Below are 25,079 nucleotides of genomic sequence, written 5' to 3'. Positions count from 1 at the left end.
GAGCATACAGGTGAAGGGAATTGAGATTGGATGATGCTGAAGTTTCACCTTTAACGAAGTCGAATCAAGTTGTGAATGCATGTCTGCATTCCTGAAGGACAAGGTTTCCTGACCTCCACTAACTTCATGGACAACGTTTTAGTACATCTACCCCTATTAAATACAAGAGTGTTTAAAACCATGTGCTGACACATTGCCCCATATTAGATATTTCCACACTTATTATATATGTTTGTATGCAACTTTACAGAGCAAATCTAGCTACAAAACAATACATAAAGGGTTACACAGACATTTGTGTAGATGTGCAGGTGATGGGAGGAGAAGAAGCGAGACACCATCAAAGGAGGAGGTTTACAGTGGCATGAGAAAAGATGCTAGGGTGAGCATTACGGGGCGGATGAGGGAAGCATGGGGAGTGCAAGAGTGCAGAGGAAATAAAGGGTGCAGAGTTCTGAGAGAGGGGACATTCTGGGGCAGTTTGGCATCCAAGTGATCACCCTGTGACAAGGCCTTTAAGAAGAGATGGGCTTATAGCACCTTGAGGAAACTTAGAAGGGAAAAAGCCTACCACATACAAACTGTGATGGTGTTAGACAGCAAACATTATTAATAAAAATGTTTCACTAAAGGCCTAACTGAAAAACGTGTGTTAGAAAAATAAACGTGCAGATGATATGACGGACACCATGAACAACTTGCATTATAGGAATTATTTATGTCTAATGAAAATATATTTTGTTCAATCATAATTACAGGTACTGACAAAAGATGATTTTTAACATGTACTAAAAGGTTAATGGTTTATAATTAAACTAAATGTTTGATTCTTCATGTTTTAGCATTAGTTAAAATGCATCACCTTTTAGTAATTTTCCGGAAACAGGATGTTTAAATGTGTGCTAACTTTGCAAAATAATGTTTCTTCAAACATCCTGTGTGACTTGCACAGTGGAAAATTCTGTCTTACTAATGTTGCATATTTTGTTCTTGCTTGAGAAAATACTTGAAACATTTAACAGTGATGTTTAGTTTTCGTCAGGAAGCACATGTTGCTTACCACGTTGCGTAATTGTCATTTTTGTGTGGAAGCTGTTGACAGGAGACGAGAGAGGAGTGGCGACGCATACCAATCCTGGGTGCAGAGAATAACAAGCACAGATGATGTTTTATTGGCTGCACACTAAACACCTCATAGTCTTGTCCAATAGAAACCTAGCTGGTAGCATTTTGGGACTTTAATATAGCAAAGCTTTAGATGGTGTAAGTCACTTCCCCATTTTCTGAGTTCTGTTCCAGTTTTATGCTGAGTTAGATGTGTTTCTGTCTTGCCTATGATTCTAACAGTTCAGTTATATTAAGCCCAACTTTACAGAACTGTTTTCCTTTCATGTCCTGATGCTGATTAATGAAGACCTGATGTTCCTGCGCTCTGATGAGGAAGACACAACTGATTGCTGATCCATTTAGGAGAGGTATAACCAATGTGCATTTGCCTTTCTTGCAGGTTTTCTCTTTGTAAAATCCAACCCTTTATTTCGATTAGCACCCTGGTTAGATGTTTTCCAAATTAATTCTTGCCTTATTTTATTTTTTGCATGAAGTCCACACATGCTTTCCAATTAGAGTAATAGTTAGGGATGCCTGACCTAATGTCTAAATCTGACTGTTTATTAAATTATTGTAGTTAATTCAACTGCACAAACTAAATGCATACTGTTGCTATTTTTCACTTAATTCTGTTGTTATTCTGCATTGTTCTTTTGTAGTGTCTATTGATAAATGCTTTAGTTAGATTGAGATTCTTTAGGTATTTTGGACATCCTGTGATGTTTCAGTATTTCTATCATTTGATCTTGCACATGATTTACGTGTTCTTTGCATTGTTAATCTTAAGGGCAGTAAACCGTTTACTAAACTGGTGTGGTGATTCATGGCCACATAGGTCATGGTGTGTTTAAATTATTAACTAAATACGCATATTTTGATTATTGAATGACTTATTTGATGTTTGCTGGCTCATATTGTCTGATTGGATGTTTTCTCACTCCTGTCTGAGTCCAAAGATCCGAATCGACCTCTGAGGGTAGTAGATGTTTACCCTTTACCTGCCACCTTACCATAATACTATTAAGTAAAATAAGGTCTTACATGTCCACAATGGCATTACTTATCCTAGGAGCATATGAGGAGACACACCTGGCATCTTTCATTCTGCTTCCTGCATTTCTTGAGTTCTAGACTGGCACTGCTACTTCTCTGTGTTGTGCATGCTCCAGCGAAGGTCTCTGTCTTGGTAACCAGAGTTCACTGTCTTGTAGATGGTGCAGCCAGTCTTGAATGTGATTTTGGGGGTTCTGGAAGCAAGCTGAGTTCACTGAAGCTTGGTGTGATCCCTTTGTACTTGTAAAGTCCTTTGATGAGGTTTGTTGCCAACGTGGAGTGAGGTGGATCTCAGGGCTCCAGCCAGCAAAGCATTGCCTCTGCTGGGATTCAAGTGGACCAGGGCCTAGGCAGCTGTTGCAAAGTCTCATCCCAATATGCAAGCCCAGGTTTCTTGTACTGTCAATGAGACAAGAGTCGAAGTTCATCTTGGAGAGCCATCCTGGTTTTGCTTGCTGTCTTTGGAAACCTGAAGTGAAGTGAACGGCATACTTTATTGTTCATGTCAATATTTAGAAAAGCACATCTAGAACTATGTACATCATTGTGGCGCCTAAAGGCAGGTTGTCAACATTAGAACAAGAACAATGTATCTTTGTGAAGATTGAATGGAGTTTGTTAGTTTACAGCTATAACGATGTATTGTTGTGCAAATCAAATGGACGCTGTCAACCTTGCAGCCAGAACAATGTATCATTGTGTAGTCTGGAGGAAGACTCTCAACTTTACAACTAGTGCAATGCAAGATTTGCAGTTTGGAGACAAGGCTGTCAACTTTACAGCAGGATACTTTCTGTCATTCCACTCTCTGTCATGCCTTTCGACTTCTACAGGAGGGATGGCCATGGCTATTGCATAGTCAGTGGCTGCCTTTTTTTAAAAATGCAAAGACATTGCATTTTTAGGGTTGTTTAGTCAACAGGAGGTGGAGAGCTTGTGTTCAATATACAGGGTTTTCTGTCTCTGCTACATCTTTGCCACTGGCCTGCTGAAACAACAGAGAAAGCAGCCACCAGCAACCTACTTTCTGATGAAATTAGGTGATAATTGCCTGCAGATAAATATTATGCTTAATTATTTATATTTATTAGTAGGATGCATATTGCAAACTTAATCATATCATAGTGTAAACGCCAGGAAGAAACACTAGCTGCATCACTGAAGTGTTTGAAGCAAAGGCATGGAAACCTTTAACTGAACATGAAGCCGTAAGTGTTTTTCTGAAATATTTCATGGTGGGAGGTTGGCATAGCTCCAAATGGACTTGGTCCCATCATCTAGACTAGAGCCTTGTTCCGAGCACTGCACGCATCCCCACAGCTTGCATCTTCATTTACAATCAACAGGTAACCATACAATAGTGGATCAGAGTACCTGGTAAGCAGTGCTTAATTTGTAAATAAAAATGTGCCGGTGCCCAAAGCCCTCCTCTTAAACCCGGGGCTGCTGCATTTAAATGTGCGAGCACGGAATACTGAGATAGCGGAATCCTGAAGCCATCTCGGGCCTCTTCATTCCATTTAAAGCCACTCCCTGCCCCTTCAGCTCACTCTAGCAGCTTTCTGCTTTCTACCTTTGGGACGCTTTCTCGTTTTTCCCTTCCTCCGTCTCTCTCATATGTGTTTTTGCTTGCAGCAAATGCTTGAGGCAGAATACTAAGCGCCGACGCTCATAAATAAGTGCCGGTGCTCAGCACCGGACACTACAAGAACAAATTAAGCACTGGTTTAGCCCATTATGGTGGCTCAGTGACGAGGCTTGTAATAGGAAGGTTAGTACAAACAGTGTTGTCTGATGAACCCGCGCCGGCCCTCAAAAATAAGTGCCGGTGCTCAGCACCGGACACAACAAGCACAAATTAAGCACTGCTGGTAAGGACCACTTTTATCGACCTAGCGAGCTAAAGCCACACATTCTATGCATTTAACGACCCAACATAATTTCTCAATATAAAATCCACCCAGATTTTAAGCAGGAACCCATTTAGGTATATTAACATGGATGAAACAATCACTCACATGCTGCCCAAAGATCATTGAAACACTTTGTGCTATACTCCGTCAACCGTGCTGGCAGGAATGCCTGTGGCTCAAGATAGGAACATTAGTTTAGTAAAGCTTGGGATTTAGCAAAGATAATATTACTATGATATTACTGTATTCTGTGGGTAAAAATAGAAGACCTCACATGAGTTGTTGAAGCGTAACGAAACCCATTTATTCACCACCCCGATGGGGAATTTCATGACAGGGCAGAACTCCAATAAACTGTCCAAGTAGGTAGCAAGGTTTAGGTCTCACCTCCTAATTGAAGATTTAGAAACATGATGCTTTTCTAGTGGGATCACCCAAGTTTGGACACCTTTTCATTTTTTGCTCACCCAATCAGTCATTCAGCCATTGCTATGCTTCTTGACACTATCTCAAGCTGTTGGCTACCAGAGATTCACAGGTAAATCTGAGAATCATCAAATACGATAACAATTGCAGGATCAGGAGAAGAAGGAGGGCATTCATGGATTTCAACCACCAGTAAATAACAAGAAACCATGTGACACCCTGCAGTTGACCTTTACCAAAAAAGGGAGAAATGGTTCATCTAGCTACGCTATTCCTGCTTCAGATAGTAATGACCAAAACCATCTGAATCCAGGACTGATGAGCTAGACAGACTGGTGCAAAGGATGGTGTGCTCTACAGGACTTGTATCCAACAGGACTCCTGTAGGGCCAGGTCCATGGCAGATTTTAGGGAAGTCTAATATTAGTTTATATAGTAAATGGTTAGCCTGATATAGATTGGGCACTCCTAGTCTACAGCATCAGTTGCTATGGATACTACTGACAGGTACAACAAGATGACAAATAAAAAAGAGCCTTTCAATGCCTGACCTAGGATGGCTTTGATGAGCTCTTCGCATAGGCTGTAGGCGAGACTACTGGGAATCCAAGATGTTTTGTTTCTGCATAAAGCCCTGTAGCCATAAGTATTAAACAGCAGGGTGTCTAGTGTTGCCTTTTTTGGGTCTTGCCTGAGTCAGTGAATGCGCTGAAGACTGGGAAATCTCGTTACTTAAAACACTTACAAAGGGCATAGTGCCTGCCCATTGCTTACCCTTGATTGTCACTTTTTATTTGCTGGCTCCTGATTAGTCAACACATGCCAGTTTCACTTTCTTTGGTATGACATTGATTGAAAGTAAAAATAAAAATAGTGGTATGACGCAGCCAGTGTTGACTGCATCACAAAGCCTGTTTTAGCTTTCAACCATGCTGTACAACATGGCTACAAAATAATTGTATGAGGTCTTTTTAGGCAGCCATCGCTAGGGCATCCCTTCCTGCTACACGGGTATAAGGTAACATGCTGATCAGAGCAACACGCTGAGCTGTCTCAATATACCTAAGAGGGAGCCAGATGGATGTGCGTCGTCAGGGATGTAATGATTCAGTCCTGGCTCTTCCTTGCTTTACGGTGCATTTGTCCAATTCGAGCAGCTTCAGTGAACCAGGTAAACAACTCTTAGAATGCACTAGTTGCTTAAACGAAGACGTTGGACAGAGCATCTTGGTGACATGTAGCCAGTAGAAGACCTTGTTAAAAGCGAAGCCATAATCACTTTCTCGGTTTCAAACATCACGGCATTCTTACAGCATCCCTTTGTGGACCACTGGAGGGGGATATTCGAGGGAAGGAAGGTGGGAGAGAGGGAGAGCGTTGATAGCACCCAAAGAGCACGGTGAGGGGGAGAGAGAGTCAGAAAGGGTAGAAGCTTGTGGCAGACACAGGACTGCGCGAGCGGGGACGAGACAGAGGGTGATTGAAGGGAGACGACTTGTACTAGAACAGAGGCTGAGACGAGAGAAGTGATGAGGGTGGAAGACAGCGGGGAAAGATAATACAATGAGTAGGGAGAGAGGTGGTCCGCTGAAGACAAGGTGGCCTTATAGAGAGTGGATGAGAGGGAGTGAGTACAGGCTAATTGGCACAGACAGGAGGTGTAAACGGCAGCGAGAGGAACCTGGTGTGAGAGAGACGCAGAGATAGAGTGGTGTAGGGTGAAAGGGTCCATGTGATACACATAGGCGATAGGCGTACAGCAGGGGCGTGAAACAAAAGTCCAGGTGCCCCTGACCAGTGACAGAGCTTCAGAATTTTCTGTTAAGACATATTCGCACACATTGAACTTAGAAGAAATTATTTATATCGGCAACGGTTTCTTTCTGAAAACCTGGCATGGATACTTGTTTCATTACACTATGTTGGACAGATCTGGCAGGATTCGACAGTGGTTCTATGCGAGAGCGTGGCTTGGGCGTGAGAAAGACAGGGGCGAATTGAGTTATAGAATAAGAGAGCATAAGGCAATAGAAATAGATAGAAAGACTCACCTGGCGCAAGGCATGGGTGGAGAATTCCACAGGGGTAGTGTTGTATATGTCAGTGACCATGAGGGCCAGTGGCATAAAGTGTGAGGTGTAGGATGAGTGATACTGTAGCACGTGCAGAAGGGCAGAGAGTAAGAGGGAGCCAATAGAGAGTACTGGTGGATTAGTGAGTAGATGTGAAAAAGGGACAAATGCAAGTGACAAGATTAAATCAACAAACAACAATGTGATGGAACGCATGCTTGAACTCATTTCAGACAGTAGAGATTGCTCCATGCTGTTTTGCTTTGACTGATCCTTGTCTAGAGAGGCATGGCAAGCAAGAAACATTGGACTGTTATGTGGCCCAAGTGACTGCCAGTGGGTGAGAATAATTCAAACATTCCACCCATCACTTAACTGTTTTTGGCAGTGTGGATCTGTAAAGGGTGAAACCTGTGTTCAGGGTGTCATAGACTCAAGCTGCACCACCCTGATGAAGCCTAAGTAGGTAAACAAAGGTCCGAGTTTACTTAGGATTCAAACTGGAGGAGACTTTTCCTAGTTGGGGAGTTGACTTATCCTATTGGAGCAGGACAAACTAATTTGCATATTGACAGTTTCTGTCTACAATGGTACAATGGTCAAAGAATGGTCAATTGAATGGGCCCTGGGTAATCCTCGGTAGATGACATTTTATTCAAACATTCCACCTATCACCTCGTTGTTTGTTGCGGGTGACAGGGTTAAAGGCCGACTTAAGAATTAGAGACAGGAGTGAGTGTGCTTGATGTTATAAATGAGATGGACCAGTCAGGCGCAGAAAACCTGCTGCTCATTTCTCATCAATGGACAGTATGAATATTTCTCACCAGAACCGCTATTCTGTCCTGGGATAGGTTCAGAACATCTCACCGGTATTACTCTACCTGTCTTGGAACACTATCAGCGCTTCTCACCAGGACTTCTGTACTTTTACAAGCACAACATTTGCACTTATCAACAGAACCGCCATATTTTAAAAGGGGCAGTATCACCACTTTACAGCAGGACTGCTACACGTTTAATGAGGCATCAAGACTTTACTGCTGTCATCAGATTCAGTGCTCCCAAAGGGTCTGTGCTTTCAAACTGGAAAGGGCTCATCGAGAGTACTTGAAAGATCACCACACCCCCACAACTCTCATTGCTCGCGTTGATGTTTTAGAGAAATCAAATTTCAAGAGAGCTTGTTGTGTCAACCACATGGTCCTCAGCCAATTGAGGCTGGCTAGATGCCGCCGGTTGCAACATACCCTCAGGCTACCCTTTGATCTCATACACACAAAACACATTCGAAGTTCTCTTTGTACAAGTAAATTCAACTTATTACACAACAATAGAACACTTGGAATTTATAAAAATGAGTTATTGCTGTCACTACAATTATTTTAGCAAACTATGGTATAACTGAACACAAATATCCAAGATTAGCCGCAAAGTGAACATGTTCCAAAAATTACTTGCCTTTCATTGCTCCAGTGAGGGACAATTCTGACCTATCTTAAACATTGAGCCCTAGCTTAAACCCATCTCTCCAGCTCCGCTGACGTAAATGCTGAATTCCAGAATCACTGTTGCCAAGGAAGGTTTATCCTTACAAGCAACATCCCAGCATATATCTGGGGAAAATTGCATTAGATTGTCATAGTATGAAATCTATTGCAATGGTGATTGATATCATATTAAGATGGCAGTAAAGCCAGTGCTGGAAGTGGACAAAACATACTGGAAGGACCAATACATTGGGGGTCAAGGTGTGGCAGAGGTAAGGGGGGTAGAGTCACGAGGGATGGAGCTTGAAAAGCAGACACTGACAGTCCTCTCATACATTTATTAAAAAATAACTCCTGTGAAGAAATCGTCATATATGCGACAGTAAACCTGTTCTAAGGTACTTAGTTAATCACAAAGAGGAAGCATTTTTAAATATCTTACACAGGGTTAAGACACCTGCTGCAGAAAACATTGTGTGCCTCCAATTATAGGTAGATTATAATAGTGGTGAGACAACTCTAGTGGTTAACTCATTTATGGGAGAGTTCAGGGTTATTCCAGTCACAGTTTTGACTCAAAGTAGCATAGAGGGTGGATGTGTCTCCTGCAAAGCACATGCTGTAATCTGCAGATCACACATTTGTTTTTCATTTAGTAGGTAAGTGGGCTACTGCTTTTGACACTGAGGTCATTTTGTGACCTCCAGTGCATAAGTAGCAAGCCTGCTAATATAGCACAGTGATCTATTTACCAGCCTCAATGAGCTGCATGAGTTTAGAACCTTATTTTTTCCCAATCCTGTGTTATCCTACAGTTGCAAAAAGGAGTTCCTGTGAAAAGTAATAAAGTTTTGCTAGTACAGAGAACCACAATCACTGATAGGCTTTACATCCTGACGTAGGGCCTGATTTAGATCTTAGCGGTAAAGGTCCCGCCATTGGTTTTCCGACTGAAAATCCATCTGCTGCCTTGGCGGTCTAGCTGCCAGATTTAATTGTTGGCGATCCCATAGGTGATAGCCAGCTGATTCCTGCCAACTTCGCCAAGGATTCCAATCCACATTGGCACCAAAGCAAATAGTGGCTGGAGGCAGGTCTCCAGCCACCCTTACCGACGTGCAGATTTGGATGGAACTTACCGCCAGTCTAACTGTGGCATTTTGACCTCCACATCTGAGTTGGCAGATTGGGGGGATAATGAGGTAAAACCTACCTTTTTCCCCGATTTCACTTCATTTTGTGGCTGGACATGACTGAACAACACCTTCTGTTGCTGCTGCCACTGGACCATGGAGAAAACATGACCCCCCATCACTGTATTCAAAGGAAGAGAACCTGCATTGCCTGTGTCCATTGTGTGACCCCTGAGCAAAAGCTCAAGACAACTGCAGTCATATATGTGTCACTGTAATTGTTTTTAAATGACTGTGACATGCATATGTGGGGAAAACTATGGTGTCTGACATGGATGGGGACACACTGTTACAAGACACACATGGCACATATACACAACTGTCATTATGGTGTCAATATTCTTTGTCAAATGAAAGTTGGTACCAAAATGACGTACTTGTCAAGTATGTCGATATGTGCACATTGCAAAGGGACCTATACCTGCCATGTTGTGCTTAAAGTTATATATGTGAGTCAGAATGTGTATGTGTGTGTGAGATTGAATTGGCTGGTTGAGGTGGATGGAGCTGGAGCGGGTGGCGTGGTTGTGTCAATATGTGTGCCACTTCCATATGGGTCTGATGCAGTTTTGTATGTTGTGTGTTTTGTTGCTATGTGCAACATGCAGGTGCGTATTGTTGGTGTGTGGTGGTAATTGTCATGATGTGTGCAGTTGTGCCTTTGTGTGAGTGTGTTTGTGTAGAAGAGTGTGTAGTTGTGTTGGTTGTGGTTGTATCATGTGTGGGTGCAGTAACAATGTTGTGTGTATGTTGTGTCATGGATGCATGTTAATGTGTGTTTTTGGCATGTGTGTGTTGTGTGGTGTTGGAATGGCTATGGTAAATATTGTGCATGTGGTGTGCTGTGTCATGTGCTGGTCAGGTGGACACATATGGCTAAGTTACAGTGTTTGTATGTGTGACTTACCTCTGTTCTATAGCCACTGCCATTGTCTGATGTCCATTGGGGCCAACAACAACATCCCTCTGTCAGCAATCCACCAGCAGTACACTGCCTGCAGAACTGTAACATCTGAATAGAGTCAACAGGAACCCGCCAGCCTGACGGCTAGGAAGAGCACTTCATGGTGGCGGTGTGCGGCTAAGTCGTAATACACCTAAATACGGCGGGCGGAACACCATTGATTTGACGGTGTTCTCAGTTCTGCCGCCCAAGTGGATTGGTGGTAATACCTCCAAGATCTAATTCAAGCCCTTAGTGTTTCTCCTGACAATTCACTCTTAACATATAGGGGCATATTTACAAGCCCCTATTTTTTTATGCTAATGTGGTGTTAGGTAGGCATTTCCGACACGCCATATTTACAAAGTGGTGCAATGTTTGCATTGCACCACTTTGTAAACCCTTGTGCCACATTATGCCTGCTCCAGGAATAATGTATGCAAGGGGAACGTTCTGGTGCTGGGAGACACTAACAAATGGCGCAGTGAAACCTAAGGCAGGTGTTAAAATAATGCACCCATATTAGTCTATGGGCCACCTTTTACTTTGCAGGATTAGCATAATTATTGGGGCTAATCCTGCAAAGCGCTACAATAGCGTCAAAAGTTTTGACAATATTGTTCTGAAGTGCATCAAGGCACACCGTATTGTAAATACGGTACACACATGGTGTTGTAAAAGTGGCGCAGGGCAATGCAAGAAAGTGGTGCATTAGGAGTGATGCACCCCTTTCTGGTAAATATGCCCCTTAATGTCTATAATTATGGAAGATATGTGATTCCTACACCTTATAAGTTGCTACACTTATTGCTTACGTAACATTTCCTGGATATTGAGTTACAAACATATATAATACATTGTGCCTCTGTATGTTATTTAAAGTGCTCTGACACCCTACAGTGGGATTAGTAGTGCCATAAAAGAAGTAAATAAAAAACAATGATTTACATCATTATTTGTGGAATTACTCATACAGACAGAAAAATGTTGCATTGTTACAGTGGGAGTAGATCTCTTACATAGGAAGTTGAACAAAGTTAAAAACCTACCTCCAAATCATAGTTTCTTTTACATACTTGTGAAGTGATAGTATGCTGTGCACCTTTGTTTTTTTCCAATGCTTTGGCTGTTAGGTGTTAGGCTCCAAATAACTGTCATCCACTATTATAGTTAAAAAAAAGGATGGCTGATAGCCCTTTAACTCAGGCCTTTGTTTTGGGCCCAACCGGAAGTGTAAAAAAAAAAGTCCTGCGTCAGTTTAACGCCTGCTCTGAGCTAGCTTTACATTTTTGATGCAGTGAAAACGCAGAACGACGCAGTGAAATGTAGTAAATTTCACTGTGCTAGCTCTGCGTGGCTTTTAACATGCAAACTGCCACCCTTCATACAATATACCTGCCGCAGGTATAATGTAACGCAGGGCTTTACAAACAGGCGCAATGGTCCTATTGCACCAGTTTGTAAATGTGGCATAGTGTAGGGGACTACTCGAGTCACAGCAGCGAAAAAAAGTGATGCTACGGCAGAGCAAGGGGCTTGTAAATAAGCCCCCAAATGTTTTTAAGGAGACAAGGATTAACCACAGTTCCCCTGTGCAGCTATGAAAACCTACAGCTTTTTTTATTTCACAGGCAAAATTTTGCAAATTTGACGAATTTCACTCTTTGCAAAGATTGTGAAGTTTACTAGTTTACTTTCACCCGCATCTTGCAAAACACATCCTCTTCATAGCAAGATGATTTTTACTGCATGGTAAGTTAAGTAGGCCTCTCCTAAAAGGTCGAAAACCTAGTCTACACAATACAATAAATTAAACAGTAGAGTGGGCTTTGAACCTGCCCCTTTCTCATGAATGGATGGCCTTCTTGCCTATCTCCATTCCCGCTTCTTGGCCTTCCCTCAAATACTTTTGTTAGTTCCGACCCTGGAGAATGTCTTCTGAGTGGGTGACTTGTGCCCTAACAATGCTGACAATCAATACAAAAATGGTCACCAGGGGGACGTTTATGCCTAGACTTCCACGGCACTTTTTAGTTTCATCAACAGCTATTTATAACCCAATATACCGTCATTAGATTAACATAAATTGCATTTTTATTTTGTCAACCAAAACAAATCTTACTTCAATTATAAAGAACTTAAGCATTTTCAACCATAGGTGCTCCTAAAAACCAGCACAGTGAAGTTATTAAAGTGATAATTAAAGTGCCATCGTGTTTATAGAGTATTTACAAAATGTGCTTACAAAACATAGAAAAATAGTGAACTTCAAATAAACCCATTTATTCCAGGTAACTTGAAGTCACCTTATACATTTAATCCACATGAAATAGTCAAGGTTTCGACCCTAATAAAGATAATACATCATTAGTGGGTTACCTTCAGGACTAAACAGATTCCTTGTGTCGGTAGCACCTAGATAGAAACAAAATAAAAATGTATTTTATAATCATCTCTTTAATGGTTTCCTCCTTAATTTAATTTTGTCTTCTTAGAACCCAATTAGGGGTCAAAGGACACCACTCATCTATTTTTCAAGGTTTTTGTCTTTGATTTCCATTGGTATCTCCTAATCAATAGCAAAAAACGTCTGATCTTTTCTCTCAAGATAAAATGAATATATCCAATTTGCAAAATATAATAATTAGTTAAAATCCCACTTTGATTTTATCTGTAGATACCCATTATTATCTCTTTTTAATCTAGATCCTTGCTCTTAGGTTCATGTTTCTATGTACTGAATAACTTCATATATTTAACTGTTATTACTTATATGACACCCCATGGCCTTAAAGTTTTATTTATAAATGTCATTTTACTCACGTGAATCTGAATGTATTGAGCAGAGAAATGTAATCGTCTAATTAGGTCCATTTCATAATTTGACGCAGAATCACATGCACCATATCTTCCGTTTGATACCGTTCTATAAAACAGAATCATTCTTTCCTAAGCTACTGTACTTAATTTGAACCATATTGCCTCATTCAATTAGTTAAACTCACTCTGTTTTAGTCCAAAAAGTCATCTAAACCGCTTGTTAATTTGGAAAATATATGAGGGTACTATGTTGCTCCTACATTGCTTACTCTATAAGCTCATTAGAGAGAACTTTTCCACTTTATAGTACAAAAGCAATACTAAAATGTATCGCCTAAGTCTTTAAGTTACTTTCTTTCTAGTCAAAATGTTACAACGCATTCGCACATAGACACAACCTGTCCCACTCTAATGCGTAATACATCGAAGATAGCAAAAATATCCATTCCTCGTACTTACTCAAACCAGTCTCCTTATCTGTGTTTACAAACGCAGCCACTGCTCGTCTCTAAACACGCGCTTCTAAGCAGTCGAGTTATATAGACTCAAAATTGGGTTGTGTGCGTAACTCTAATTTGCCGCGCTTTTAAAAAAAAGAAACAAAGACCTTGATATTCGTCTTCAACTATGTGGCATGCATACCTTTAATTAGCAGCACTTTTCTTAAAAAAAGAAGAAAGAAAATAGAGAAAGTACCGTAGGACCTTGATGTCAGCCTTAAAGGAGCAAACAGCTAAAGCCATTACACGACAAAAAACTGTATTAGGACCGAAGTTTCTTAAAGGGTACAACCAGTACTTTAATAGGAGAGATAATTCAAAAGGAGGAAACCATTATCATCTTGAACAAACTTTTACCATCACCAATATCCAAAAACAGTGAATATTATTGCATCACATTAATTTATATATTATAAATCAACCTCTTTTTACTTGATAGATCATACTTCTATGGATTTTTTAATTGTCACATGTCCAAAGATATCAAAACACAATCATATTATATGAAAAGAACACTTCTTTACTTCCCATGAGTTAAATACAATGTTTAGTGTCCATACAGGATATATTGTCAATTATTTTAAAGCGATGAAGCTTGTTTCCAATCCTCCAAATTGTTCAGTCCATTATTTATTGTGTCACTTCTCTCCATTCAATAAAGTTCACGTCTCGAGAGAAGTCCACTTTTGTCCCCTCCTCTCGGACCCAAGTTCACTTATTCTATGACTTACCATCTGATCTCCTCAACATTATGTTGATAGTTTGAGAAGTGATCAACCAACAGTTTTGCATTTGATTCTGCTTTTGTACTGCAAAATTCAGCATTTTACTTTTTGTCTCGTTTGGCCCACGTATATAAGAATACATGGACACCAAATTACATAGATTACATCCTGTGTGTTACAATTTGAAACTGCAGTCAACTTATAAACATTATCACCATAGGAAAAGTCCTTTGTATTCAAACTGTACTTGCATGCTGAACAGCATCCACACTTATAGTGCTCCAATACCGCTGGGAGACCCCCCAACTGTGTTGCATCTCATCTTAGATTTTTTAGACAGGGCAGCCCTTACCAATGTATCCTTTAAATTCCTTCCTCTTTTAAAAGTGAAAAGGGGAAGATCTTGTAGAGAAAATGATCCTTTATTACATCTCAGTGGCGTGTAATGATTTTCTTAATTTCCATACTAGCCGGACCAAAGATAGTTACACAAGCTAGTCTTTTTTTTCCCTCCTTGTCTGGTTTAGGTTCCTTTAAAATTTCCCTGTGATTATACCACGGTCTCTTCAACAATCTCTTGGTATGGCCTCTCTCTATTAGTTTGTCTATCAAAATATCTGATTCCTTAAAGTAATCGTTCTTTCTTGTACGGTTCCTCCATATTCGGAGAAACTGTCCTAAAGGGAGATTATCCCTCAGATTCCTGGATGATTACTACTATAATGTAATAGCGTATTTCTTTCAGTTGGTTTCCTATAGAGAGAAACAAATAGCTTGTCACCTTCTACCTGTATCAAAAAATCCCAAAAAGAGATATTTTCCTTATTATATTCCATCGTAAATTGTATATCAACTGACCTAGCATTAAGCCAGGTCCAAAAAGCCTGTAGCTCTATACTAGAGCCATGCCAAATAAGGAAAACATCATCAATGTACCTAGACCATTTCCTTATGTGCTTCAAGTATGGATTCACCGGATCGGTAAATATTTTATATCTCATAATCAGCCATAAAAGTGTTTGCTAAATCTGGTGCAAAGCTTGCTCCCATAGCTACACCCTTCACCTGATAATAAAAAGCATCATCACATTGAAAATAATTACTTCCCATAGCTATTTCCAATAGGTAAACCAAAAAGCCAGTCGGTACCAAAACAGGTTGAAGACGGGAATTCAATGCATCTGTAACAACCCTGAGAGCTTCCTGTTGGTGAATATTAGTATACAAAGACTGTATATCCATTGTAACCAAAATATCTGTGTCCTTTATGAATTCCTCATTCTCAACCACAGTGATTTGATGCATACTATCTCTCACGTAGGACCTAGTCTAAGGTACAAAAGGTTTCAGAAAAAAATCTAAATATTGGCACAAGGGTTCTAAAATAGAACCACAGCCAGATAAAATGGGCCTCCCAGGAGGATTCTCCAGTCGTTTGTGTATCTTCAGTAGAGTGTATAGCACTGGTATCCTGGGGTGTTTTTTATTAGAAAACTGATGTTCGTTTTTGCTTAAGAATCCCTGTTCTAAGCCTATTTTTTTAGTAGTGAGATCTTAGACATCCTCTGCTCAGTGAGGTCTCCCCTAATTTTCTGGTAGAATGTAGTGTCATTAAGTTGATTTAGAATTTCTCGATGATAATCTGTTGCATCTTGTAGAACTATAACACCTCCTTTATCTGCTGCTTTTATTACTAAGTCCTATTTGTCTTTCAGCCCTTTTAGTGCTATACTCTTTATATGTAAGATTATATTTAACATATTTACGCACCTTACTCAGGGTATCTATATCTTTTAAGACAATTTTTTCGAACATTAGTATCTCAATCGGCATTACACGGGATGGCGGTGTAAAGGAAGAAGGAGGTCGTAGACCTGTCACATCCAGCTGGTTTTTATTTGGTAATTCCTTATAAAAATTGTCAAGTGGTATTCCTCTGAAGAATCTTTGTAACTCTATCTTTACCTCGAAGAAATTAGTACGGGCAGTTGGTACGAAGGAAAGGTGTTTGCTGAGTACCGACAATTCATCTGATGTCAATCTGTATTTTGAGAGATTAAAAATAGGTGCCATATTTTTGGGAGGCTCTTGGATAAGGATGTCTAAATCATCTATAGTCTGCTTTTGACACAGAAGAGTGGGATCAGGCATTGGACAGATACTCATCTCTACCTCCATATACTGGATTTCATCCGAACTATTTGGCATTGTCTCTTTTACCAGAAATATCGTTGTCATCTTGTTTGTCCCTCCCCATGGGATTCCTAAAAGTATACTCTGGAAGAAGAAGAAACAGGGGCAGAAACAGGGGCAGAGTATACTCAAGATACAGATTGACATCAGATGAAATGTCAGTACTCAGCAAAGGCCTTTCCTTTGTACCAACTGCCCGTACTAATTTCTTCGAGGTCGTTTTGGTTGACAAAATAAAAATGCAACTTATATTAACCTAATGGTGGTATATTGGGTTACAAATAGTTGTTGATGAAAGTACATCTAGGCATATACTTCCCCCGGGTGACCATTTTGTATTGATTGTTTTATTACCCAGGTCTAAGGGGTACTTGGGCTTGCCTCATTTGGTTGAATAAAACAAACAAGGCTGCATCAGAGAACCAATTTTTTATTTGTGTTTCAAAGCACTACTGTTGTGCAGGCCTTACCTTGCCCTTTTACCTCCTCACCCATGCTCCACCAGTATTCTCTCTATGGGATTTTACCACCTTCATTTCTCAATTGTTCCTGCACTCTCCCCTTTATGCACTGCACACTTTATTTATTTGAATATTAAATTGCCTTGGTGAGGGTCCGGTGACGGTGCACTGTTATTGGATCCTTCGCTTCTTTATTACGTACATACTTTTTGTTATAATGTACTATTTTAAAATGGCTGCGGCCATTTTGAAACAGCAAATTAACATTTACGAAATATGCTGTTGAAGCAGATATGCTAAATAGAAATTATCAATAAATGTTTATATGTTATGATTAACAAAAGTGTATAGAGAAATTAATTGTAGAGAAAATAATGTGGATGATTGGAAATGTGCCCACGGAGAATGGCAGCTACTTAAACGAAAGTTGTACTAAAATGGTTAAAAATACGTGAAATAAGGAAAAAATGCAATAATAATGCAGTAATGTCCCACATTGAGATATGTAACCTATGTTTTGCATTGTATTGTAGAGTTAACTTAGCCAAAGTTGTGGCCCAGTTGCCAGACCTCATGCAGAAGCTGAATTATTAGAGCATTCTGGAGGACAGTGACCATGTTAAACTAACATTGACCACTTGTGTTAATAAAATCTGCTTTGCTAGATTTTTCTGCAATGTACTGATGGATAGGAGATGATGGAACTAAAATTTTTACCAATTGGTGTAAGGCAGACTCGATGTACTTTCCCAGGACTCAAACAATAGAGGCATTGACTGGAGAAGAAGATGCAACATTTTCGATACCTGGTGAGCCGAATGATGAGGACATCGTACAGCGAACCAATCAATGAACTGAGAACGGCGAAACATTAGAATTCATAGATTTGTAAAAATAATATTATTGGTTAGGGTAATAACTGGTGATTGACTGACCAATTAGGAACTAGGGGGATGGACTGAAAAACTCTAATAAAAAGTAATGACAAAGGGCTAAAACTTCAGATGCGGGATGATATGCGAGATGCGAGGAGAGATTTGATGAGATTCGAGATTCTGTCATTGGGCCCATGCTCTTGAGAACCTGATGTATTGCTGATCGATTGATGACCTGAAGACAAAGACTGACTTTGTTGCTGATCCATTCCGTGGATAGGTAGCTATGACAATGTGACTGATTAACTTTGTGCCTTTTCTTCTAGGTACCAACTGCGCTGTTTAATAGTTTTTTCTCCTAGCTAGATGTTTTCCAAATTCACGTTTCTAAATTATTTTTGCATGAAGTCCTGCATGCTAAATGCTAATCTGGGTTAGGTAGGATTCTTTGGGTGACGTTAACAGTGACAAATGATTGACGAACTGATTGCTGAACTCTGCTATTGAGGTTGACATATTCATCTGTGTTGGCTTATGCATTCGAGTATATGTTTTCTCAAGTTCTGATTATATTGTGTTATTGGTGGTCGCTCATAAACTAATTCTGAGCTGATTGAATAAAGTTTGAGTTAACCTTATGCACTAGAATTGTAATTAGTAGGGAAATAAAAATTGTTAAAACGCATATTGAGTTGTGGTTATTCATGAAATGTTGATATTATTGTCTAATAATTAGTGATTTTCCTAGTGGTTATTGATAGGTCATATGAATATTGATAACATTGGTCACTACATGGCTAGGATACTCCATGAGATCCAAAAGGTTCATCGGCCTATACGCGTCCCCTTGTAAGTTTACTTACTAAGGACCAGGCGCGATAGCAATTATCGGTAGCAGCTTGATGGTTAGTTTCCTTGGAGAACCAGTTATGTGGTGATAAATGGTTATGGTGGTAATTTAAGTTAGGCATAGTTATTCATTTTATGAGGTTTGAATTTTGCGTTTCGTAATGGCAATTGTAGCAAAGATGATGTCCCCTTCAGCCCAGAAATGACTTTCCCAGATCCTGGATCCCGCTAGTAAAGTTGGGTATGTTCTCAGCGTCTTTGTGATAGTGTGAAAGTGGTAGGTGGCGCTTGCAAAGGCTTATGCAGACCGCAGGTGAATTGCAATGTATGTCAGGGAAGTATGGAGTCTGTGTACTCCAGTTGAGGTTTAGTGGGAGTGTGTGTACTCTGCAGTATGAGAGTAGGGATGTCGTTGAACGTCATTGGCGTGTGGCGCTTTGTGCTCAAAAATTGTCCACGTGGTTGTAGGTGATGTACGGACCCTGCGTGGTCCAAGACTCCGGAGTACATTGACAAGTGTAGGAGACAATTGGTTACATATTGTAATCTGTTTGGTTTAGTAGGTTGATCGGGCATGGTCAACAAGTCAGTGTGTAAGTTAAGCTAGTAAAATACATTTTTCGACTAAGATTTGGAGAGTCCTATGTGCACCAGGACAGACCCATTGATAAGTTGAGAGTGAAATTTGCGGGTCAAATTTTGCTTGCGAATGTGAGAGACTGAGAAAGAGGAATAGCTGCATGAGCAAAAGGGCCGTCAGTGAAAATCCGTAAGGTCTCTGAAGCGATTGGGTACCTTTCTTGTAGTAAACCACAGGTTTGTTTTTGTTTATTGAGTTTTGGTTAGTGTTCGCAATAATTTAGCATCAGGTTTGAGTCGAAGAACAGGAGGACAAGCGGCAAGACTTTCTCAGCCGCAGTGTGTGAGTGTGACATCAGAGTAAGCCGTGCTGGGATAGGTTGGTTAGTGAGAAGAGTCGCAAGCGGATTGGCAGCCATCCATAAGAGGCAACTGGTTGAGTAAGCGGGTGAAAGGAATCTTGGGAGTAAGAGTAATTTCCTTATTGAACTGAATACACAAAAGATAGCAAGATTACGTTTTTCAAAGCATTCAGAAGTGCCATGAAGGGTGATTCTTACATTAAGGTGACAGTTAGGGAGCCTACCCCACCGGAAATTTCTCTGGCATTTATTGTGATGGAGGAGCGAGGTGTCGCGCCTTGTCTTTGGTTAAAGCAGTGGTGCAAATTGACAGAGAAAAAGGGAGCTTTAGCCTTTCCAGAGCATGGAACTTTAATTTGAGAATTTTGGATCAGTAGTGAATTACATTATATGAGACGAAGCCACTTCCGAGGCCAGCACAGTTTGAGGCTTTAGCAGTTTAGGAGCTTGTAGCCAGACAGCCGCAAGAGATGAAGTTCCAAAGGAGAATAAGGAAGGTAGAAAAGTCCTTAGCAGAAGCAAGGTGGGATTGGGAACAGAAGAAGTGGAGAATGATGACGTCACAGGGTGTTAGGTTGTTTCCTGCTATTACAGAGGAAGATGAGTCAGAAGAGAAAGAGGATGCTGGCAAGAGAGGTAAGGGTTCAGGAGATAACAAAAAGAAAAGACTTATGTGGAAGAAGAAGATTCAGACGTTGAGGATCTTATCACACAGATATTGAGGGATCGACCTCCGCCATATGCGGCGTATGAAGAAGGTCCAAGTACCAGTTCTATTCTGACTGCTCCAGCACAAGTGACGGGAACAGTGGAACCAGTGCAGACAAATAATGGGCAGGTACAAGGGGTAGTGCAGATTAATCCTAATGCAGTGACTACTTCAGTGGTCCAAGCGCAGACCCACCTACCATTGATACACCAAATTTATCCAGATGTACCAATTCTTGAGACAACTTTGAACTTAGTGGTGCCGTCGGAACAAGTGCTTCTGAGGCCAATGCTAGTTCTGACGGAGCCGACTCCAATGTTGTTGCCTCAGGCTCAGTCACAGGGTTTGCCGAAGTTCACACCAATGACAGGGACACAGTCAGATGTGACACCAGTAATGAATCAGAATATCAGAGTAGCCCTTCCACAAAATGTGAGTGTCAGAGCAGCACCAGATGCAATATTAATGCCAATTACTGTTGGTCCAGCGGTACCATTGTTTGCGCAAAATAAATTGAATGTAGGAGTACAGGGTGAAATGTCACAGAGCCTCATGATGAGGGGAGTAAGAGATCATGTGCAGGTAATATCATCTATGGGTCAGATCTTTGATGGATTTAGACCGTTAATTGATCTTAGTCCACTTGTTGCGCTTCCAGATGCAGTAAATGGCCTCAGTGCAAGTCAGAGCCTGAAGCTTTTGACACCGCAGACCCCAGATGCAGTGGTACAACAGGTGCCAATGCCGAATGCGAGTAATATCTCATTACGGGGATTGACAACACAACAATTGAATGAGTGATTGGATAGTTTGAATACTCCTCGAAATGTGTCCAAGGGTGGAGAGCAGATAAATCGTGTAAGGTTGGCTACCCAAATAACCGATCTAGTTAAGGGCACGATGGGAGTGAATAGATTAGAATCCTATGCAGAAGAAGAGCTGAGATACTTGTGTCAGAGGATTACAAGAGAAGTGGGCAAGATACATCAGAAATTGGCAGATCTAGCATACAAACATGACATAGAGATTGAGAGAACAAAACACTTGAAGAGGAGTTACAGGTTAGATTTCGAGGCAAAGGACTTTGAACACATGAGGTCAGCAGGGATGAAAGCGCACCTCAGAGAATTATTACAGAGTGCTCAGATTTGGGGAGCATTGGAGAAGTGGGAAGGCAGCTGGGCAAAGAAGAAGGATAAACGGAAACGAGATTAACAAGAAGGGTCTAAGGGTGTTCAGAAAGAAAAGGATCCAGTAAATTTTTTATAGATGAGGGAAAATTCCAGGAGGGCAGTTTGTTCATGTTCCATGGCACAGGAGTGATGACTATCCAAAACTGAGAAAGAAACCTGTTGCGTGGTACCAGCAGACAGATACATTTGTGAAGCTTTCTTAATGTCTGTGGGAAGACTTGACTACCGTGTTGGAAATAGTGGTTCCAGCTGACTTGTGGGTTGAATGTAAGAGAGCAGTGGAAAGGGATAGAGTTACAGGTGCACCATCACCTGAAGTGATGAAACATTATTATAAAGGTGATTGAGTTCTTGAAAACAAGAATCGCACCTAAAAATATTGACTGGCAGGGGATTGACAGTACAGTGCAGGAGGTGAAAGAGTCAATACATGTCTACTATGAAACATTGCTGAAAGCGTTCAATGAGTACAGTGGTAAAGAAGCAATTGAGCCGAAAGACATGTTGCACTTTGTGTTTAGGTTCGTAGAAGGATTGAGACCTGAAATAGGTCAGATGATTAAGAGTCATTTGATCTGTTGGCAAGCAAAACCGATTGATGAGGAGTTGCAGTATGTGAAATACTGTAATGATGAGATTGAGTTGAAGCAGAAAAAGTTGAAATAGAAAGCAATGGTGATACAAATTAAGGCAGCTCAGGCAGGAGTGCAAGGAGCTTTAGTGCAACAGATGCCGCAGCAGCAGGGAACTGTCATGTTCCAACCCCAGATGAGAGGTAGGGGTAGTGGGATCAATATGACTCGTGGTCCGGATTTAAATGCTGTAGTGGTTCAAAATGATGTGCAAGGGATGTTACTGTGTCATCTGTGCGGACATGTGGGACACTGGAAGCGGGAGTGTCCATCGATGGTGCAGGATGGTGTTGTTCAGAAAGGTGGTGATGTCAATACATTCCAAAGTGTGAAAGTCCCTAGAGTGAGAGGACTTAGGGCCAGATGTAGCAAAGAACCAATTCGCGACTTGCAAATTGCGAGTCCCTGCGACTCGCAATTTGCAAGTCGCAAAGTGGTATGCAGTACGGTGTCTCAGACACCGACTGCGACTCGCTATGGGGTCGCAATGACCCACCTCATAAATATTCATGAGGTGGGTCGCAAATTGCGGCCCCATAGCGAGTATAGGCACTCGCAAACATGGAGGCCTGCTGTCGTCAGCAGACCTCCATGTTTGTGACTGCTTTCAATAAAGCAGTTTCTTTTTTTTTAAGTGTAGCCCGTTTTCCTTAAAGGAAAACGAGCTGCACTTAAAAAAAAAAAACGAAACCTTTAGTTTCGTTTTTTTTTTCAGGGCAGGTAGTGGTCCCTTGGACCACTACCTACCCTGAAAAATATTTTTGGGTCCATTCACAAACTGAAAGGGGTCCCATAGGGACCCCTTCCAATTTGCGAGTCGGTTACCATCCACTTGAAGTGGATGGTAACTGCGACACCATTTGCGACCGCATATGCGGTCGCAAATGGTATTGCATACCACTCAGAATCGCAAATAGGAAGGGAACACCCCTTCCTATTTGCGATTCAGAAATGCATATTGCGAGTCGGTACCGACTCGCAATATGCATTTCTGCATTGGGAAACGCGTTTAGTGACTCGCAAACGGCAATTTTTGCCGTTTTCGAGTCACTAAACGTTTCCTACATCTGGCCCCCTATCCGAATTTGCAGAACCAAGTGCAGAATTTTCAACCCCTACAGCAGGTGCAAGTGTCGCGTGCACAAGTGACAGTTACAACCAATGCAGCAGCAGGTTCCTATGGTACCTAGACAGCAAATGCAGATACCTAAAGCCCCTGTGGAACAGCAACAGATGATTCTTACTCAGCAGGTCACAGGTCAGAAACAAGACAGAAGTAACGACACAGTGCACCAATTCCCGTTACATACTGAGAAATAAATAAATGATGAATGGATGAGTATTAGATTGGATAAAGAGCCATGTATGCTTGCAGCTTCATTAGAAGTAGATCAACGAGGACCCTTTTTGAAAGGAAAGGTGATGGGTCTCGGGGTTTCATTTCTAGTGGATACAGGAGCTACACGCTCTACAGTGAGAAGTGCAGAAGTTCCGAACTTACCTCTTTCAGGTAGAACAGGTCAGGTTGTGGGGGTAGCAAACAGACAATTGACAAATGCAATCACAGATCCAGTACAAGTTGAGATTGGCAACTTCCAGGGCAGGCATAAGTTTGTAGTTTGTGACTCAAGTCCAGTATCTCTACTGGGAAGGGACTTGTTGTGCAAGACCAAATGTTCTATTAGTTGTTTGACTGCAGGAATAGAGGTTCAGACTAATAGTGATGATGAGGAAGAACTGAAATATTAACGAAGAGTACCTGCTGATTGAGTTTTTCCCGATGTTTACTGTGAAAGAATTGCATGCAGAGTTGCAGGGAACAGTACAGGAGAACGTGTGTGACCTGACAGGTGGGCTTGATCAAGGGAGATTACCTTGAAGTCAAATGTAGTGTTTCCGCAGCTTCCACAGTATAACATGGCACAAGATGTTCTGATGAAAGGGGCGCAGGTAATTGGAGATTTCCTGAAACAAGGGGTTTTGAAAGAAGTATTTAGCAGTCCATGTAATTCACCGATAATGGGCTTGAAGAAGCCATATGGGAAAGTACGCATTGTGCAGGACTTGCGAAAAGTGATTGACATGGTGATCAAGTGTTGTCCTGCAGTGCCGAACGCAGCAGTAATACTGTTTTAGATTCCATGCGATGCAAAGTGGTTCACAGTGGTTGACTTGTCACAAGCTTTCTTTTCTGTGCCACTTTGTGAGGATAGTCAGTTTCTTTTTAGTTTCAAATTCCTAGACAGAGTCTACAGCTGGTGCAGGCTTCCACAAGGGTATACGGAGTCACCGTCTCTGTTCAATCAGATCTGGAAAAAGAATTTGGAGTCATTGGAACTACTGTACCAATCAGCTCTAGTGCAGTACATTGATGATTTGCTAATTGCATCCCGGACAAGGGACGAGTGTAAGTATGACTCGATTGCCCTGTTGAATCATTTGGGGAAATTTGGACATAAAGTGTCACCTTTGAAGCTGCAGTACTGTCAGAAGTCAGTGAAATACTTGGGACACCAGATTGAGAAAGGGTCGAGGAGACCCTCCAGAGAGAGAATAACCATGATAGTGCAGAGAAGTCCTCCGACTTCACAGAGAGATGTCAGAATGTTTCTGGGAATGGTAGGTTATTGTCGTCAGTGGATTCCAAATTTTGCTGAGATTGCCAAACCATTGCAGCAACTCACACATAAGGAGGTTACTGACCCCATAACTTTAGATGAGGATCAGATGAAAGTGTTTACTGTGTTGAGAGAGAGTTTGTGCAGAGCTCCAGCGTTGGGAATGCCTGAATACATGAAGCCATTCACATTGTTTTGTCATGACCGTGATGCTTGTTCTTTGTCTGTTTTGACACAGGTCCATGAAGGTGCTTATCACCCAGTAGCCTATTTTTCAGCTACCTTGGAGCCAGTCGCAGCAGCTTTACCAGGTTGTCTACGTGCAGTTGCCGCAGTTGGTCAAAGCCTTTCACAATGTGAGGG

At 41.2% G+C, this 25,079-nt stretch overlaps 1 long non-coding RNA gene across 2 annotated transcripts in view; it reads left to right on the top strand.

The window, feature by feature from the left end:
• Nucleotides 1–1,171: 1,171 nt before the first annotated feature.
• The window catches only part of LOC138304507 (uncharacterized), a 182,543-nt gene continuing 158,635 nt past the window's right edge, over nucleotides 1,172–25,079 (top strand). The window contains exon 1 of one of the 2 annotated variants that reach the window (XR_011205582.1): nucleotides 1,172–1,475. This is a non-coding gene — a long non-coding RNA (uncharacterized lncRNA). The remainder of the gene's footprint in view (nucleotides 1,476–25,079) is intronic. The other variant, XR_011205581.1, reaches the window with a different exon arrangement.

The sequence above is a fragment of the Pleurodeles waltl genome, chromosome 7, assembly GCF_031143425.1.
Source record: "Pleurodeles waltl isolate 20211129_DDA chromosome 7, aPleWal1.hap1.20221129, whole genome shotgun sequence".
Classification (NCBI taxonomy): domain Eukaryota; kingdom Metazoa; phylum Chordata; class Amphibia; order Caudata; family Salamandridae; genus Pleurodeles; species Pleurodeles waltl.
Note: the sequence above shows the minus strand (reverse complement) of the source record. Positions and strands in the feature narration are given on the sequence as shown.